Below are 18,372 nucleotides of genomic sequence, written 5' to 3'. Positions count from 1 at the left end.
AAGGGAACTCTTTCACAGGAGGAAGGGGAAAGGATTAAGCTCAGTGGGATTCTTTTTCTCTCCAACCATTTACCCGTCAAGTATGTATGGTGCACCTTCAATGTGACAGGCTCTTTGTCATTTACAGGCATGACAATGAAGGCAAGATAGGATCTTTGCTTCAAGACATCAGTAATCTTTCTGAAGAGACAATTATGAAACAAAGTGTTATGCCTTTATTTCAGTCTTTGCAACTGTAAATATTTATACTAAGAAAATAATTGGGGATGTGTACAGAGATTTCTGCAAAGGACGGCAACTGTATATTTCTCTCTCTCTTTTTTTTAAGTATGAATTGAAATAAAAATAAACATCCCCAAATAGAGAGGGATAGTTAAAGATAATTCTGAGAATACTATGAAAACATTACAAATTGTGTTTTGAAATAACACTTAATGATGTGGAAAATACTCATGATAAGATAGTGAAAAAGTAAGCTGTAAACCAACAGATGCCTATTTTGTTAAACAGAAAAGGTGCAAATTTATGCTTAGGTATTACTGTGTCTCCATTGCTGATCAAAGGTCAGCATATGGCAGGTTCTCAGAATGTCTCTTTGTTCTTCAATACAATTAGAAAGTTCTGCATTGTTTAGAAAATGAAGACCAGCCCCCAGTTGGGAGAAAATATTGGTAGAACACATTTCTGACAAGTACTGGCATCTAGAATGTATAAAGAATCCTTACAACTCAGTAATAAGAAAACAAACAACCCAATTTAAAAAACTAAAAATGGGAAAAAGATTCAAACAGAAACTCCATAAATAGAGATATTGACAACAAATAAGTACATAAAAAGATACTCAACATCATTAACTATTAGGGAAATGCAAGTTAAAACCATGAGATACACCACGTATGTATTAGACTTAAATAAAAAAAAGAAAAAAGGAAACTACAACATGCTGGTGAGGATTTGGAGCAACTGGAACTCTCATACATGGCTGGTGAAAATGCAAATTAGTAAAGCCACTCTGGACGTCAGTTTGGTGTTTCTTATAAAATTAAGCACATACTTACTACTTGACTAACAATCCAATTCCTAGGAATTTTCCCAAGAGAAATGAAAACATGTACACAAAAAAACCCATGTGCCAATGTTCATAACAGCTCTATTCTATAACTATTGTATCATTGCCCTAAGTTAGAACAACCCCAAAGTCCATCAGCTGTAGAATGGATAAACAGACAGCAGGTTACTCATATAATAGAACACTACTCAGCAATGAAAAGGAGTGAGCACATATTTGCAACAGCATGGGTGAATTGCAAAAGCATTATGCCGAATGAAAGAAATGAGACTAAAAAAGCCACTTACTATACAACTCTGTTTATATGACATCCTTGAAAAGTCAAAATTATAGAACAGAAATCAGACCAGTGACTGCCAGAGGAGGGGTTGGGGAGAGAAGTTTGACCATAAAGAAGCTGGAGAGGACTTTGAAGGTTGATAGAAATGTTCTATATCTTGACTGTAGTGGTGATTACATCATATATCATATGCATATCACATAAAAATGGTGAGTTTTACTGTAATTATAACTTAGTAAATAAAAATATCTATTTGTTAAAGAAATGAATGAAAATATTCCAGAATGTTGAGTGATTGTCTGTAGGTGAGAGTATTACCTGTTGATTTTTATTATCTTTTCTCAGCTTTTCTGTATTACTTTTTTAAACCAATAAAAGCCAATAATTTTTTTAGGAGGGGAGAGAAAATTGTGCCATAGTGTTGTGACCAAGGTAGGTACATGCTATGAGAACGAAGAGAAGGGGCCACCTGTATCATTGGCTAATATTTTGTGAGTGGTCTTTTCTGCAGTGCCCTGGACTGTGATCTGGGTTTCAGAGGTCACACAACCCCATCCTTGCTTTCAGAGAATCTCCCTGTCTCATGAGGGCTGTAGAAGATGAGATGAGAAGGTTAAGAGGATTCCTTCTATGATTGACAAAGTCTCTGGCAGCAAACTTCAATAGAAATACTTGTATCTGTTCTGACCTAAATGGTAGTCACAGGCACATGGGACTTGAGCACTTGAAATGTGGTTGGTGCAACTCAGGAACTGAATTTTGAATCTGAATTAACATTAAAGAATTTTAATTGATTGAAATATAAATAGCTACATGTGGCTTGTGGCTACCATTTAGAACGGCACAGGTCTGTAGCATAAAAAACCTAGACGTGAGATTGTTGCCCAGATCTCCTGGATTACCTCTGTATCCACAAGTTGCAGAAGGCAAGGGGGACATCGAAGGGCAACCGCTCCTTAGGAGAGTCTGTCCCAAGGACCGCCTAGCTGACTGGGCTAGAATATAATGCATGCCCAAGTGAGGAAGACTTCTGAGCAAATGCTGCCTTATTTTACCAGGAAGTCATAGTGAATAGGTTTCCTTTTCCCCACATTCACGTGCAAAGCCTTCAGTAGTGGTTGTATGTTGTGGACCTCCCTGGGGGAGTTAGTAGGCAACATTTTCAAAGCTGTTTTCATTATGAAACCTTTGTTCTTATGGCTCTGAATAAAACCCCTTAGAGTCTGTGCTCTTGAAATCCAAGTAGGAAAACTCTGATCTGTGGTGATGGGAGTTGAGGGTGTTCAGGAAGCGATGGTGAAAGAGAAATAACCAATGGAACATGAAAAATTACTTAGACTCCACAGGGCATCTTCTTTAGCCTCCTCCCAACCCTACACATTTAACATGAGCCTCGTAGTAGAACAGGTGCCATGCTGACTTTTGTTTTTCCTTTTACCCCAACATGGAAAATATCTCTAAGTTAGTAACAGGACTATAAATGGGAATCTATAACAGAGCAGCAAGACCTACAACAAGACAACCTGTTTTACTGTAGAAGCATCAAGAGAGGAGGGGGAGAAGGAAAAATGAGGCCACTGCGTTTTTCCTTCTGGGAGGCCTCTTCCAGTATGTTCCTCCCCACGCTGTCATCACCTGCTTCCACAGGAACAAGAGGCCCGGAGTTCCAATTCTGACTCCCTTGGTGGGCGCGCACCTCTCGGGGTGGAGAGGTTTTCCCTGCTGTCTTCTATTACTCACTCAAAGCCAGGCCTGTTTTGCAAGCTGTGAGGTGAGTGGACCCCAGATTATTTACTTTGGGGCTATCCTAGAGCCTCCATCAGGATCAAAGTCTCATCCAAGGAAAGCAATATGTTATTACCCTTTAAATGGGCTTATAAGCCTCATTTTAAGAGAGACTTTTGTCTCGTTAACTGCAGGGAGAGTATAGTTCTCGCTAGGACCAAAGTATTGGGGAATGAGCTTAGTAATGCTAAAAGCCTAGTAAAATGGCTTCTCAAGACATTGAGGTGGTCAGAGAGCTTTTTGTCTTTAAAATGAAAGGACAATGTAACATTAAAGACATTAATAACATTTTCAAATTATATGACTCTTTCATCATAGTACTTTCTTCTTTTAATGTGTGTGTGGGGAGCCATCATTACCTTCTTCATGCACCTGCAGGTGTGCAGTCTGTGTCTCATTTTTATACTTTACCTTTTCTCTTTTAATGTTAGTTACATCCTGCATTGAATCCCCAGTTCTGAAAGTGTGAGAACGCGATGTCAGGAGTGACGGGCCAGAAAGCTAACCAGGGGGCAGTAACTTTCACGTGGTGGTATGGTTTCAAGGGCAGCTCCCTTCCAGGGGCCCTGTCCTCTGTTTTCCAAGGTGTCTGAGATGCCAGTGCCCACCTGGGCTCACCAGCTTCCTTTGTCTGTCTTTAAGAAGTAGCAGGCCTTCCTCCCCCCTCTCTCTCCAAAACACTGGGCTTTTCCTTTTCTCTGGGGACATTTTTAATCCCTGGTGTTCTTCAGCAGCCAACTTGTGCTGGCGCCTCTCTCCATTTGCAGGACCCAAAACAAAGGCTCCGTTAATAATCCTGAGCTGTACGTAGGGATCTTTCTTCTGAGTTGTCACCCAGACACACACCTCTGCAGCCTGAGGATTTCCCCAGCAACCAAAACAAGTCTGGGTGCTGGGTGCAGGATGGCAGAGAGACACAGTCTGGCTGTTAGTCAACCTTGCTAGTAAGGTAAACAGTGAAAGGGACACTTCCTCTTGCCTTGGGCCTTGAAGTTTTGGTGCGGGGTGTCAGAGCAGAGAGGCAGGCAGTCTTCACTAGAAGATAATCAGTCACTTGTTCACAGAAGTTCACTTGAGATGGTAAGTGAAAACACCCATCTCTGCAACCCCTGATCTTTCCCAACTCCAAAAAGGTGAAAATGCAGTAAGCCCATCGGATAGGTGGGGAAAGGCCATGCAAGGAGAAAAGGAGAGGCAGCTGAGTTGTTAAACACGACACAGTGGCAGAGAAATGATTGGCAGCTGCTATTGATCTATTGTCGGCCTGGTCATTACTGTTGTCCTGGTGCTGGACACGACCAGCACGCCTCTGAAAAGTCCTGCTGGGAATCTGTTCCACACACTGACAAGAAAACAGCCCGAGAGCAGTATTACTCTCCCGGCAGCAGGTGCTGAGATGAGGTTATACGTCACAGGGATGAGTGGCCCTTCCACGTGTTAGAAAGCTCCAGGGACCAAAGATCCTGAGAGAAGTTCTAACCATGGCCAGACAGGCCGTGGGAAGGAGATACCTTGAAGGGTGGCCAGCCACCGGGCTTCTGTGGACCAGTGTTTGACTGTATCTGCTCTGCAGATGGCTTCCCTCTCCTCCTGCCTGAGGCCCTCCCTGCCTTTCCTGTCAGAGGGAAAAACCATAGCTGGAAATTCATAGACATCCATTGTAATTTTTTTCTTTAATCTGGATCAGTTTTAGTGCTTTGTTTTCTCTTTCAGTATTTCTCATTCAGTATTTTCTCTGCTGTTTCCCCATTAAATGTGTTCTAGGTGAGATGTGGGGTATGGGGGTGACTCTACAGAGAAAACGTACACTTGGTCCTTTGGCTTAAAGGGCTAAGACACACTTGCCTGTGGGGGTCTTCTCTTGGTGCCACATTGGGTAGGGAGTGGGTTTCTGAGCCTGGGGATCCCTTCACATGAATTCTGAGACCCTGCAGTCATGTGAGGACCCCCTTTGCTCTGTAAGTCCCATTCCACCATTAGGACAACCCACCAAGTATTTATTGTGTCTCTTTGCCGACAAAGCCCTGTCTTGGGTCTCCTACAAATTAGTCACCTAACTTAACATCTCCAAAGTCTTTTACATTTTACTTACTGAACAAATAACACATTCCTATAATTCAAAGCTCAAAAAATACAAAAGGGTATATAGTGAATCTATATGCTTTTCTGTCCCTGATCCCTGCCTCCCTTCTCCAACTTCCAGGTCTCTCTGTGGGCAACCAAGGTTATCAGTTTTCCTAAGATATTTCATACATTTAGAAGAAATTCATATATAATAGCTTTTAATACCACATATTGTTAATACATACATACATTATTGGGTACCTAACATTTTTCACTTACAGTATATCTTGAAGATAATTTCCTAATTAGACATAAAAGCTTTGTTATTATTTAGTGATTTTATAGCCTTCTACTTTTTGGATGGATCAGAATTTATTTTACTAGTACCTTGCTGCTGAAGATTTGTTTCTGTCCATATACTATGCTAAATAATATTACAATGAATAATCTTGCACAAATGCACCCTTGCCTGTGTGTGCCAGTTTACCCGCAAGATAAATTCCTAGAAGTAGATTGCTGTATCAAAGGATACGTGCACTTGTAATACTGATATTGTCAAATTGCCCTCCATAAAGTTGGAGGGCGTTTTCCACCAGAAATACATGAGTGACTTCTCCCGCCACATCTTGCCAATATGCCAACTTTTGACCTTTGTGAAGCTGAGGGGTGAAAAATAATATTTTATTTTATCTTTAATCATTAGCATGAGTGAGCTTGAACATCTTTTAATGTTTAAGACTGATTGGTGTTTTCTTTGTTGTGAATTGTTGATTCATAAATTATGCTGTGTCTTCTATTGGTTTGTTGGTATTTTGGTCATTTTTGTTATTGCTTTTTAGAAGTTTTTAGATGCTGTTGTCAGTATGACAAGCAACACTGATAATTTTCTTGTATAAATTAGAAAATACATGTAGATTATTAACATACATGTCAAAAGTCTCCTCTAGAGAAATTTTTTTTAATTTTTAAATATTCATTAAACAAACCCTTTTTCAAACATATTTTTTCAAACATATATTTTCAAACATATGCAGAAGAAGCAAGAACAGCACAACAAAGGACCATGCTCCCGTTACCCAGCTTCAGCAATTATCCACACGGCCAATCTTGTCTGAACTGTAACCACCTCCCAGCTGCACCCTGCCGACCCCTCAACTCCCCAGCCCCTTGGACTACTTAGATACAAAATCTCTGGTGTTATATAATTTCACCATAATGATTCTGTTGTTTTAAAATATGACTATTATGTCACGCAAGCAAAATTAATAGTCATTCTTTAAAATCGTCAGATATTTGGTCAGTATTCACGTTTGCCTGATTGTCTCGTAAGTTTTTTGATACACATGGTTTGCTCACCCTGGAATCCAAACCACTGCACAGATTGCATTTGGTTGATGTGTGTCTGTTAAGTCTTTTTTAAATCTTGATTTTTTTTTTCCTTTTTCTTATCTATTGAAGAATCTGGTCTGTAGCCCTGCAGGACTTGCCACACTCTGAGTTTTGTTGGCTTTGTCATATTGCTGTTTTCCTGCTGACTGTTACTTCCTGCAAACTGGTGTTTAGCTCTAGAGGCTTGATCCGATTCAGGTTGGATTTATTATTTTTTTTGGCAAGTATACTTCATGGGGGTTATTGTGCACGTCCTGCTGAATCATGTCAAGAGGCACATTGTTGTCCCTCTTTGTGTGATGCTGAGGTTGGCCCGTCAGTTTAGCTGACATTCTGCTTTTAAAGAACGTTATTAGACACTGAAAACAAAACTTGTCTCTCCATAGAAAATGAAGTGCCAAAGGAGAAACCTACATCTTCATCTGGGGAGGAGAGAATACATGATTTGGGGAGCAGACTTTCATGTTTAACACTGTGAAAGGCTCAGAACAAAAATGTTCTTTTGGTTCAAGTTCCCTTTGGTCCTAAATTCTGATATTTGTGGGACGTATAGGCTGGCTTGCAGTGTTGAAATATGTTTGAGTTCCAGTCATTTTTCTACCTTCTTTTCTTTCTCATTTGACTTGGAATAAAAATGTCTTCATCTTACTTATTATGTCTCACTTTTAAGGATGCTTCTGCCAGCTGCCTCTAAAATGTTAGTGAAAGTTTAGGGGCCTTGGAAAATGTCTTTCCAGGAGCTCTCGATGGCAGAAGTCTCTGCTGTGGTCACAGTGCTGTTGGGTTTCTAAGTGCCTGCTGCTCACTCTGTCTTCCCCGCCCCTGAGCTTTCACTTCCCTCTCTCTCTACAGCCCCCTGCTGCGGTTGACCCCCAGCCTCCCGTGACCTCAGTCTGTGAGATACTCCTGCAATCATCCCACTCTCCCCATTCATAATGCTTTGTGGAGATGATGAATGAAATTTCATAGTATCCTGGATTTGAACCAAAATATAGGTCCTCAGGAAGTACTTGTTTAAAGGCAATCAGGTTTCTTTGCTTTGTGCTACTTTTTAAAAAAAATTATTTTATTTTATTTATTTTTTATTTTTATTTAACTATAGTCAGTTTACAATGTTGTGTCAATTTCTGGTGTACAGCACAATACTTCAGTCATATAGGAACATGCATATGTTCGTGTTCATATTCTTTTTCACTGTAAGTTACTATAAGCTATTGAATATAGTTCCCTGTGCTATATGGTATAAACTTGTTGTATATCTATTTCATGTATATTAGTTAGTATCTGGAAATCTAGAACTCCCAATTTATCCCTTCCTACTCCCTCCCATCCCAGTAACCATAAGTTTGTTTTCTATGTCTATGAGTCTGTTTCTGTTTTATAAATAAGTCTGTTTGTCTTTTTTTAAAATTCCATGTATAAGTGATATCATATGGTATTTTTCTTTCTCTTTCTGGCTTATTTCACTTATAATGACCTTCTCCAGGTCCATCCATGTTTCTGCAAATGGTATTATTTTATTATTTTTTATGGCTGAGTAGTATTCCATTGTATAAATATACCACAGCTTCTTTATCCAGTCATCTGTCAATGGATATTTAAGTTGTTTCCATGTCTTGGCTATTGTAAATAGCGCTGCTATGAACATTGGTGGTGTCTTTTTGAATTAAGATTTCCTCTGGATATATGCCCAGCAGTGGGATTCAGACAACACTACAGAGCTACAGTAATCAAAACAGCATGGTATTGGTACAAAAACAGACAAATGGATCAATGTAATGGAATAGAGAGCCCAGAAATAAACCCACAAATTTTTGGTCAATTAATCTTTGACAAAGGAGGCAAGAACATACAATGGAGTAAAGACAATCTCTTCAGCAAACAGTGCTGGGAAAACTGGACAGCTGCATGTAAATCAGTGAAGTTAGAACACTCCCTCACACCACACACACAAAAAAAGTCAAAATGGCTTAAAGACTTAAATATAAGACGAGACACTATAAACCTCCTAGAAGAAACCATAGGCAAAACTTATCCATCATATATCTCAGCAATGTTCTCCTAGGGCAGTCTACCCAAGCAATAGAAATAAAAGCAGAAATAAACAAATGGGACCTAATTAAACATATAAGCTTTTGCACAGCAAAGGAAACCATAAGAACAAAAAGACAACCTACAGAATGGGAGAAAATATTTGCAAAAGATGAGATAGACAGGGGCTTAATCTCCAGAATATATAAGCAACTCATACAACTTAGCAAGAAAAAAACAAACAACCCAATCCAAAAATGGGCAGAATACCTAAACAAGCGATTCTCTAATGATGACACACAAATGGCCAATAGACACATGAAAAAATGCTCAGTATCACTAATTATCAGAGAAATGCAAATCAAAACTACAATGAGGTACCACCTTACGCCAGTCAGAATGGCCATCATTCAAAAGTCCACAAACAATAAATGCTGGAGAGGCTGTGGAGAAAAGGGACCCCTCCTACACTGTTGGTGAGAATGTAGTTTGGTGCAGCTGTTATGAAAAACAGTATGGAGATTCCTCAAAAAACTAAAAATAGACTGTGCTACTTTTAAAACTGCATTTCGTCAAAGACAATTAGACCATGTGGTTTCTCAATGGAAAATGACTTTTCCCAAGCCATTCTACAATATCTGCAACTTTTTTTTTTAAGTAAAGCTGATTTACAATGTTTCAAGTGTACAGTAAAGTGATTCAGTTATATGTATACACACACACACACACACACATATTCTTTTTCAGATTCCTTTCCATTATAGGCTGTTATAAGATGTTGAATACAGTTCCCTGTGCTATACAGTAGGTCTTTGTTGTTTATCTATTTTATATAAAGTAGCATATATCTATTAATCCTAAATTCCCAATCATCTCTCCCCACCCTTTCCCCTTTGGTAGCTATAAGTTTGTTTTATATGTTTGTAAGTCTACTTCTGTTTTGTAAATAAGTTCATTTGTATCTTTTTTTTCAGATATTATGTTTCTAAATGCTCACAGGCTTTGGTGAAAGGAGTATCAACTTCATGGTTATCTTAGATAAGAGATAATTCTCTATCATTCAAATAAAGAAATAGAAACACAACAGTGAATAATCTTATTTTCTGAATGGTTTTATAGTTCTCTCAAACCTATTAGCTAATCCCATTTTAACCATAAAAAATGACTTTCCTAAACATATCTTATGGTAATCCTGTTATAAAACATGATAGAATGATGAAATTACAAGCAAAGTCTTTTTGAAAGATTTCCACAGATGCCCCTACATTGGGCCTTCCCTTCCCTATGGGTATGAGAGCAGCTGCAATAATCCATCTTCAGTAAGGATGTGTGCTGTGTGGGTAGGGGTGTGGGCAGGCTAGGAAAGGAGGCACATGTGCTCTGTTCTCTCTTACACTGTGCAGTGGGTGTATGTGCTGATTGATGTGCTTTAGAAGTTGAAAAATAAATGAAAATTTGAAGACACTGACAGGCCTTATAGAATTTGATTTCAACTGTTGCTGAAGACAAATTGTGAGAAAATACCCACTTTCTGAAAAATCATCTTCTCTTTAAGAGCTTTGGCTGGTGATTAAAACAATAAAACACATATGTACATACTAAACTTTTTATATTATATCATTAATAAGTTTAGTGAATTATATCAGCTAAAAATCTGATTTCTGAATAAAATATCTTTTCAAGGCAGATAACGACAAAAACAGTTCCTTTTTTCTTACATGACCACAATGAAACAGAGATTTTAAGAAAAGTTTCTTAGTTTGCTTTGCTTTGCTTGGATTATATACGATTTGAAATCCTGTATCTGAGTGTAGTTGTGAGAAATACAAAGTCATGGATTTTAAGATGCAGAACAGTTAGGACAAGAATCTTGACTTTGGATTCTGGGTCTCTTCAGCCCCTGGATGTATTTTAACACAGGCTAACTAGCAACATCAGCATTTTTATCTTTGCATGCGCATGCGCTTGGAAGAGGGTGGGACAGGGATTAGGAGAATGGAGTCTGTTTGTTATGCAGATCTCCCGGCATGTGGTTGGCACAAAACAAATGCATGTTATTGATGCTCAACATATAGTAGTTCCTCCTTATCTGCAGTTTCACTTTCTGTGGTTTTAGTTACGTGTAGTCAACCGTGGTCTGGAAATATTAAATAGAAAATTCCAGAAATAAACAGTTCATAGACTGGCATGATGAAATCTCACCCATCCCTCTCGGTTCCACCCAGGATCTCCAGCCACTGATGGGGTCAGGGCTTGCTGATACAGGATCACTGGAAGCAGATGATCCTCCTTCTGATGGATGGTCAGAAGGTCTTTAGTAGCCCAACACTACGTCACATCATCCACATCATCCCCGTCATTCACCTACTTCATCTCATCACACAGGCGGGTTATCATCTCGCATCATCACAAGAAGGGTGAGTACAGTGCAATAAGATATTTGAGAGAGAGAAACCGCATTCACATAACTTATTTTACAGTATATTGCTATAATTGTTCTATTTTATTATTGTTGTTAATCTCTTACTGTGCCCAATTTATCAATTAAACTTTATCATAAGTATGTACATATAGGAAAAAACATGGTATACATAGGGTTCAGTAATGTCTGTGGTTTCAGGCATCCACTGGAGGTCGTGGAAAGTCTCCCTGTGGATAAGGGGCATCTGCTATACCAGGAAGCACAATGGTGAGAGGTGTTTTGATCTTAATTGTGTGGTCCCAGTAACAGTCAGTAGGGAAGCTGGCTGCTCCAACTTCCAGAATTCCACTTCAGAAAGGGAGGGCCACCAGTCCAGGTCACCGAAGAATCTTACTGATGTACTTGGGAGACAATACAATAAACAGTTGTGATAAATAGTAACTTTTAGGGTGCTCCTCTGCAAGCACTGTGTATTCCATGGAAACAGAAATGACAAGAAGAGAATCTTAAGCCTGTGAACTGTGAAAAGGTCAGAAACAGCCAAGGTGGCAGGTGAAGAATGGAAATGTCAAGAATTGGGCAGAAGAAATGAATTTATTTACGAAACAAACAGACTCACAGATACAGAAAACAAACTGATGGTTACTGGGGGGAAAGGTAGGGGGTGGAGGGATAAATTGGGAGTTTGGGATTTGCAGATGCTAACTACCATATATAAAATAAATAAACAACAAGGGCCTACTGTAGAGCACAGGGGACTATCATTCAATACCTTGTAGTAGCCTACAATGAAAAAGAACATGAAGAGGAGTATGTATGTAACTGAATCACTGTGCTGTACACCAGAAATTAACACAACATTGTAAACCGACTATACTTCAATAAAACATAAATGTTGACTCTCAAAAAAATTGGGCACAAGAGAGGGAAGAAAGTAAAAACAAAGACACAAAGAATACCTTGTAAAAAGCGGCAGTTGTGTGTTGGAGTCAGGAGGAGGAGGGGAGCTGGTTTCAAGAGCAAAGCCATGAAGATCACTGGACCCTACTTACATGCCAGCATTCTGTGTTTTTAATGAGATCAGTTTATGGATAATAGTATGGGACAGACTAAGAAGGTGCAGGGCCTGTAGTGACGAGCTTCCCAGGAACAGATCGACAGACAGGAGTGACCAGACAGATGTACAGAGGGACAGGAAAATAAAGCCAAATGGGTAAAAGGCCCACAGCATCCTGTGTTGTTAAGCCAGCAGGAAATGCTTCAGAAAAGCAGGACTAGGGCTGGACGCCACTCAGTTTGCCAGTGGAGATATCAGTAAGGTCTGTACGTGTGTGCTTCCCAAGCAGGGCATCTTCATGCTTTGTGTTGGGGCATAGAAAACAGAGCCCTTAGGTCTCAAAAAAGTATTTCTTCTAAAAATAAGCCTACTGAAAACAAATTTTATTAAATATTTATTCATAATCCAAATGCATTCTGGTTTCTTTCGGAGCACGCCAGATTCTGCTACATTTGGAGAGAAAACCAACTCCATTCTAAGCACCCTATTCATGGTTCTCTCTCTCATGGACTCCAGCTTCTGAGACATTTCATCAGTCAGACAGCATCTGATAAGCAAGTCACGTTCCTGCTTTATCAAATGTGTGGGCATTTTTTTATGGGCATTTCCTCACTGCCGCTGAAATTCCAGCAAAAGGTGTCTGCGTAAGCCTGGGAGGCAGAGTTGCAGTCTGGCCCTCTGACTGCCCCCAGATAACTCAGGGTCTATTGGGGGAAGTTCTACTAAAATTGAATTTGAGCATTTTTAGATGGGACAAGTGCTCTCTAGTCTGCCGAAGGCTACACCATTCCCCATGGTGTTGCTCCTGCTTCATGCATTTGGATGGGTGGTCCAGCTCTTGAAAGCCCCTGCTGGAAGAGTGTGTAATTTGCCTTCACTGAAAATAGCTCTGAACCCTGACTCCTCATCTTTACAGTCCCTAAGCAGCCTGGAGATCCCAGAATGGGATCCATAATTGTTCCTACAAGCTAATCTGAGTGACCATGGCCTGAGGGTACCTTAATCACCAGCTACCTCTTAGAAGAATGAGTTGATTTATCAACTTTTTCATACCTTGCTTAACCTCTTTGCAAATGCTCACTCAGGCAATATAGAAGAAACTCTCTTATCACAGATCTTTTGTTCTCTGTTGGCTTATTTGTTTCTTTTCATCTTTCTTTGATCTTTAGAGGGCAGTAGAGAGGAGCACCAGTGTTACACAGAAAGGAAATCAAAATAACCTTTTAAAACATACAGTAATATCCTCCCCTGCTAGCACCTCGGGTTAACAAAAAGAAAAAGGAAATTTGATCTGAATCTTAGAGAAAATAGTATGCTTTAAACTCTGCCTAAAAAGAGTCACACCTATATGATACTGTGGTTACCATTGTACAATTAATGAAAACTTGTTTTTTTAAAAAAAGTGAAAGCCTGAGTTGTAATCTTCTTTGCTTTTCTTTGTATAACGGAACTTGTTTTTTAATTACTCTGGTATCAAAACATACACTGCAGCTTATTGGCTGAAATTCTGCCTGGATTCAAAATGAGGCAGAAGAATATACTTTCATATTAAGTATTCATCACAAGGAGAGGAAAGAAAATAGCAGGTAGTAAGAATGTGGAAGGAGAATCACAGACTCTCAGGGCAGGAAGAGCCCTGGAAGTCAAGTAGTGTCAAGTAGCTTAACCAACTCATTTAACTTTATTTTGGATTACAGTGTCATTTCTGCAATACCTCCAAATTTCTATTCCATAAGTTCATACAAGATTGAAAATATCATGTATTTTTTTTTAAATGTGACTAAGAGTTCCAAGCCTCAACTGAAAGAAAAGCTCCCTCTTTTGACCTTAACTCTGTAGATCTGAGCATGATAATTTAGGAGCAGGATAGCACGTGGGCTTTGACATCTGAAGAACTTGGATTTGAACATTGTATTCCCCACTTAACAGCTGTAGGAGTTGGGAAATAGTTCGCTAGTCTCTCACATTTCTGTACATTGTTACAGCTTTTGTATCAGATAATCTTTTCAAAGTCATTTGTATAGTGAACAGTCTTAGAAGATATAGAAGTGCCCTCTGGGGCACTGGACAGATTTGTTTGCTATCCAAGATAATAAAAATAATGTCACATTTGGGGGCAAAACTTGGGCAAGTTTATTAGCAACTTCCTTATAAAAGTGGGGGTCTCCTAAGTTTGGGGTTCCTCAGCTGTGTGGTCACCACATCTGGGCTGCTCCCCAGTCCCTTTGTAAGACTCAGAGGACAATGGGAACTAGAGTGACCAAGTGCCCTGATTTGCCCAGGACTTTCGGTGCTCAGACTGAAACAGTCCTGGGGAAACTGGGATGGCTGGCCACTTGAACTAGGAAATCCACACGTATAGGAAGCTTATGTTGTCCACCACGCCAGGAAAGTAAAGTCCTTTGTCTCTGACTCGGTAGTTTCACGTCTTTCCACCAGCATGCATGAAAAGGGGGCAGGCTAAGTCATTAGCTGGCAAGTAGGGTAAAATCTCAAAATCTTTCATGGTTCTTGACAGTGAGATGTTTGGAAAGTATTTCCCTATGCCTCAGTTTTCTTTCCTCTCCTCTTAAAATGGAGAGAAAAACTTCGGCTTCAAAGAGTTATGAGGATAAAGGAAACAGTACAGGTGGATCCTAAGCACCACCCCCAGGACGTAATAGACCCCCCGAGAGAGAGTGACAGTTGCCACTTTACTACTGCAATTCCTATTACAGCAAATGATTCGAGCGCAATCATTTCACTGGTTAGGTTGTGTGGTTTGCATGTGTGTATCTTTCAGTGTCTTCATACAATAGAACACAGCAGATTAAAAAATGCTCAATTAAGTATTCTTGATCATTTTTATCACTAAGATTAGACTGATTCATGGTTGAGTTTAGTTACTGATTAAAGTGTTCCCCAACTGGATAAACTTATATAATTATTACATTTTTTTATAAAGCTCTATTTAATCTGGTAAAATTGTATCTAATGGTATCTAATAAATGACCTTTGACTCCCTCAAAGATCTCCTCAAAGATAACAAAATTAAAGTTCCAGGTAGCACTTTCAGAGATTATTTGCTTGGCATCACACGGAAGCATCTCACTGCTGTCATATGATGTGAAGTAAATGCCACATACATACATGTTAATCTCAGCTGCTCTGGCAAACAAAGCCGAAAAACAGCTTTCCTATCATTATTTGTATTTCCAAAGATTTTTATAGATATGTTTTGTTGTGAATATGTGATATACTTATGGTCCTATCTTCTAAAAGTTGGAGCTAGTTTTTTTTTTATTATTGAAATATAGTCCTTTTACAATGTTATGTTAATTTCTGGTGTACAGCATGGTGATTCATTTATACACATATATTTATATTCCTTTTCCTATTCTTTTTCATTATAGTCTATTACAAGATATTGAATATAGTTTCCTGTGCTATAAAGTAGGACATTGTTGTTTATCTATTTTATATATAGTAGTTAGTATCTGCAAATCCCAAACTCCCAATATATCCCCCTTTCCCCTAAGTAACCATAAGTTTGTTTTCTATGAGACAGTTTTCTTTAGAAGAAAAAAGGTTCCCAGGCCTTCTCTGAATTGAAGGACTCTGGATAACAAACATCTGGGCAGTCTTTCGCTCATTTGGAGATGTGGAAAATGTTCATATTTTGTGTGGCAGAGGAATGTGACATCTCTTTTATGGGTTGCAAGGAAAGCAGATTTAAACTGAATGTGGTTATGAAATGGTTTGAGACCGTCTAGGAAAATGGACCCATTTGGGACAGTATGATTTGACCTCAGGGAGGTAGTTACTCATGTGTGAGTGAGACAAGAACGGCGAACAGAAAGGAAACCCAGCGCCTCGGCCTCCCTCAGATGTGGTCAAGAGTGGGTGGAGTTCATGCATTATTCTATTTTTGTTCCGAAACACTGACTTGCCTTTTCCTTGAAGGCTCAGTTCAGTTCCAGGTGTTTTGCAAATGTAACGTGAGACTCAGTAAATTGCCTCCTAGGCCATCAGACTTTATCCTTTCTCAACTGGCAACTGCTTTAGTATTTCCCTTGGATCAAACCTGTGATTTATGGTTTGATGTTTATCTGTGGGAAATAGAAAACACTCAGAAATGTGGCCTAAAGGAGCCAATTACATTTTTGGTGTGATGTAATCATCCTGACGAGGCGTATCCGTCTCTGGCCAGAGCTGAAAATCCCCCAGTAACCTTCAGTGTCCTCTCGGTTTCTGTGCGTATTAAGGAAAATAGACCGACCAATAATGAATAATTCACACACTTTTATTTTGTATCTTTTTGTTTATTTTTATGGAAGTGAAATCAACATATCATTAACACGTTTTTATTTTTGAAGAACTGTTTGTTACTGTTTTCCTTCAGCCCAGTTGCTTTGACTCTGGTCAGGAACTTCTTTCTTCATCCCCAAATGGCTCAAGCCTCTTGGCTTCAAATTTGCTTTTCTGACCTCACAGCCTTATCTTTATTCTGCAGACTTGAGGCTCGACCCTTCTGTCTGTGCAGTCCCTGTGCTACTGGCGAGACATCTGCTGGACGTTCTCCCCAGGGGCCCCCAGTGCAGCCCTGACTCCGACCAGGCTTGCGTTGCCCCCTCCATCTTCCTCCAGAGTCGGCCTTCCTCCCTCCCCTGTAGTTTGCAATTCCACATCCCATCCTGAGTCTCATTTTGGCCTCAGCTCCATGGTTTCCACACCCCTGGGAGACAATTGGGTGAGTGGTGGGCTCAGATGAATCCAGACCTCCTGGTCCAGGACACACTCGGAGGCTTTGCTTTCTTACTGTTGGTTTCTATATGGTTCCTAGTCTTGCTATAACAAGGTGCCACACACTTGATGGCTTAAACAACAGAGATTTATCATGTCACAATGCCCGTGGCCAGAAGTCCAAAGTCAAGATGTCAGAAGGGCCACGCTCTGCCTCTCTGAAGGTAAGAGCGGATGACCTGCTCTGGGCCTCTCTCCTAGATGTGGTAGCCTCGGACGTTCGTGGCATGTAGATGACCTTCTCTTCCCGTGTCTTCACGTTGGTTTCCCTCTAGGTGTCTGTCTCTGTGTCCAAATTTCCCCCGTTTAATAAGGATACAGTCACATTGGACAGAGGCCCACCCCAATGACTTTATGTTTACTTGATTTTTGGTAAAGACTCTATTTTCAAATAAGGTCACATTCACAGGTACTGGGGGTTAGAATGTCTACATCTTTTGCAGGATGAGACATAACTCAACCCATTATAGTTCTATTGCCTTTATACCTCCACACTCTGCTTTTAGTGCAAGATCAGAAGGACCCATCAAGAAACTGACCCGAAGCTGAGGCTCTGGGATGACCCTCACCAAGTCCCACCAGGACCTCCCCTGCACCAGGCACCCTGGTGTGCCTTCTTTTGCCTCATTGCACAGCCATGTTCCCCAAGGTTTCAACCCCCCAAAAGGAGCTGCCTTTTTCTAACTTGCACAAGTTGCTCTACAAGCTAGCCGAAGTCCCATGAGGTCAGCTTCTGACTTATTCATGGACATTATCTATTCTGAACATAGATTTTATTTTTTTCCAATTCAGTCATTCTGTACTCATTCACAAATAAACTATGTTATCTGTTTTGATCTTAAAAATAGGCTTAGCCTTTCTTTTAGCAGAAATAGCCTCACTGTCATCATTTTTATGATCAGCCCCAAATCGATTTTCTGTAAAATTTCAAGGTTCAGAGGAAGGAAACATAACAAACCTACACCACGTCTCAGATGAATTAGGATCCAGATAGGTGACTGAGCTGGGCTTCCTGCCTTCCTGTCCTTTCTGGTTTCACGAGCACCTCAGAGGCTCAGCATATGAAAATCTGGAAGCAACAGTGATTACCCTATTTTCTCACAGCATCCAGTTGTAAAATCCAAGTTGAGACCTGGACTCGCTTATTATTTGCAAAATTTCAAATAGAGTTCACTAGTGATTTGTAATTAAAACAGAAAATTCTGTCTACCACAGTGAGAACGTCCTCTCCCAAGAGCATGACTGAGTGCTGAACACATCTGAATCACCTTCAGATCTCGTCACTGTCCATTAGTCTCGTTGGACGACAGCAGCCAGGCTGAGCTCTCTAATGTGGAGGTTGGCAAGCACGGACAGTATTTCGGTTGCTGGCTGGGGATGGGAATGCCAGCTTCGGAGACACCAGCCTGCACAGCATCTGCCTCTCCGTTTAGTGCCGACTCTGTGCTCTGTCTTCCCATAGATTCGTCTGCCTGGGTGTCTTTGCCAGACCG

The sequence above is a fragment of the Camelus bactrianus genome, chromosome 5, assembly GCF_048773025.1.
Source record: "Camelus bactrianus isolate YW-2024 breed Bactrian camel chromosome 5, ASM4877302v1, whole genome shotgun sequence".
Lineage (NCBI taxonomy): Eukaryota > Metazoa > Chordata > Mammalia > Artiodactyla > Camelidae > Camelus > Camelus bactrianus.
Note: the sequence above shows the minus strand (reverse complement) of the source record.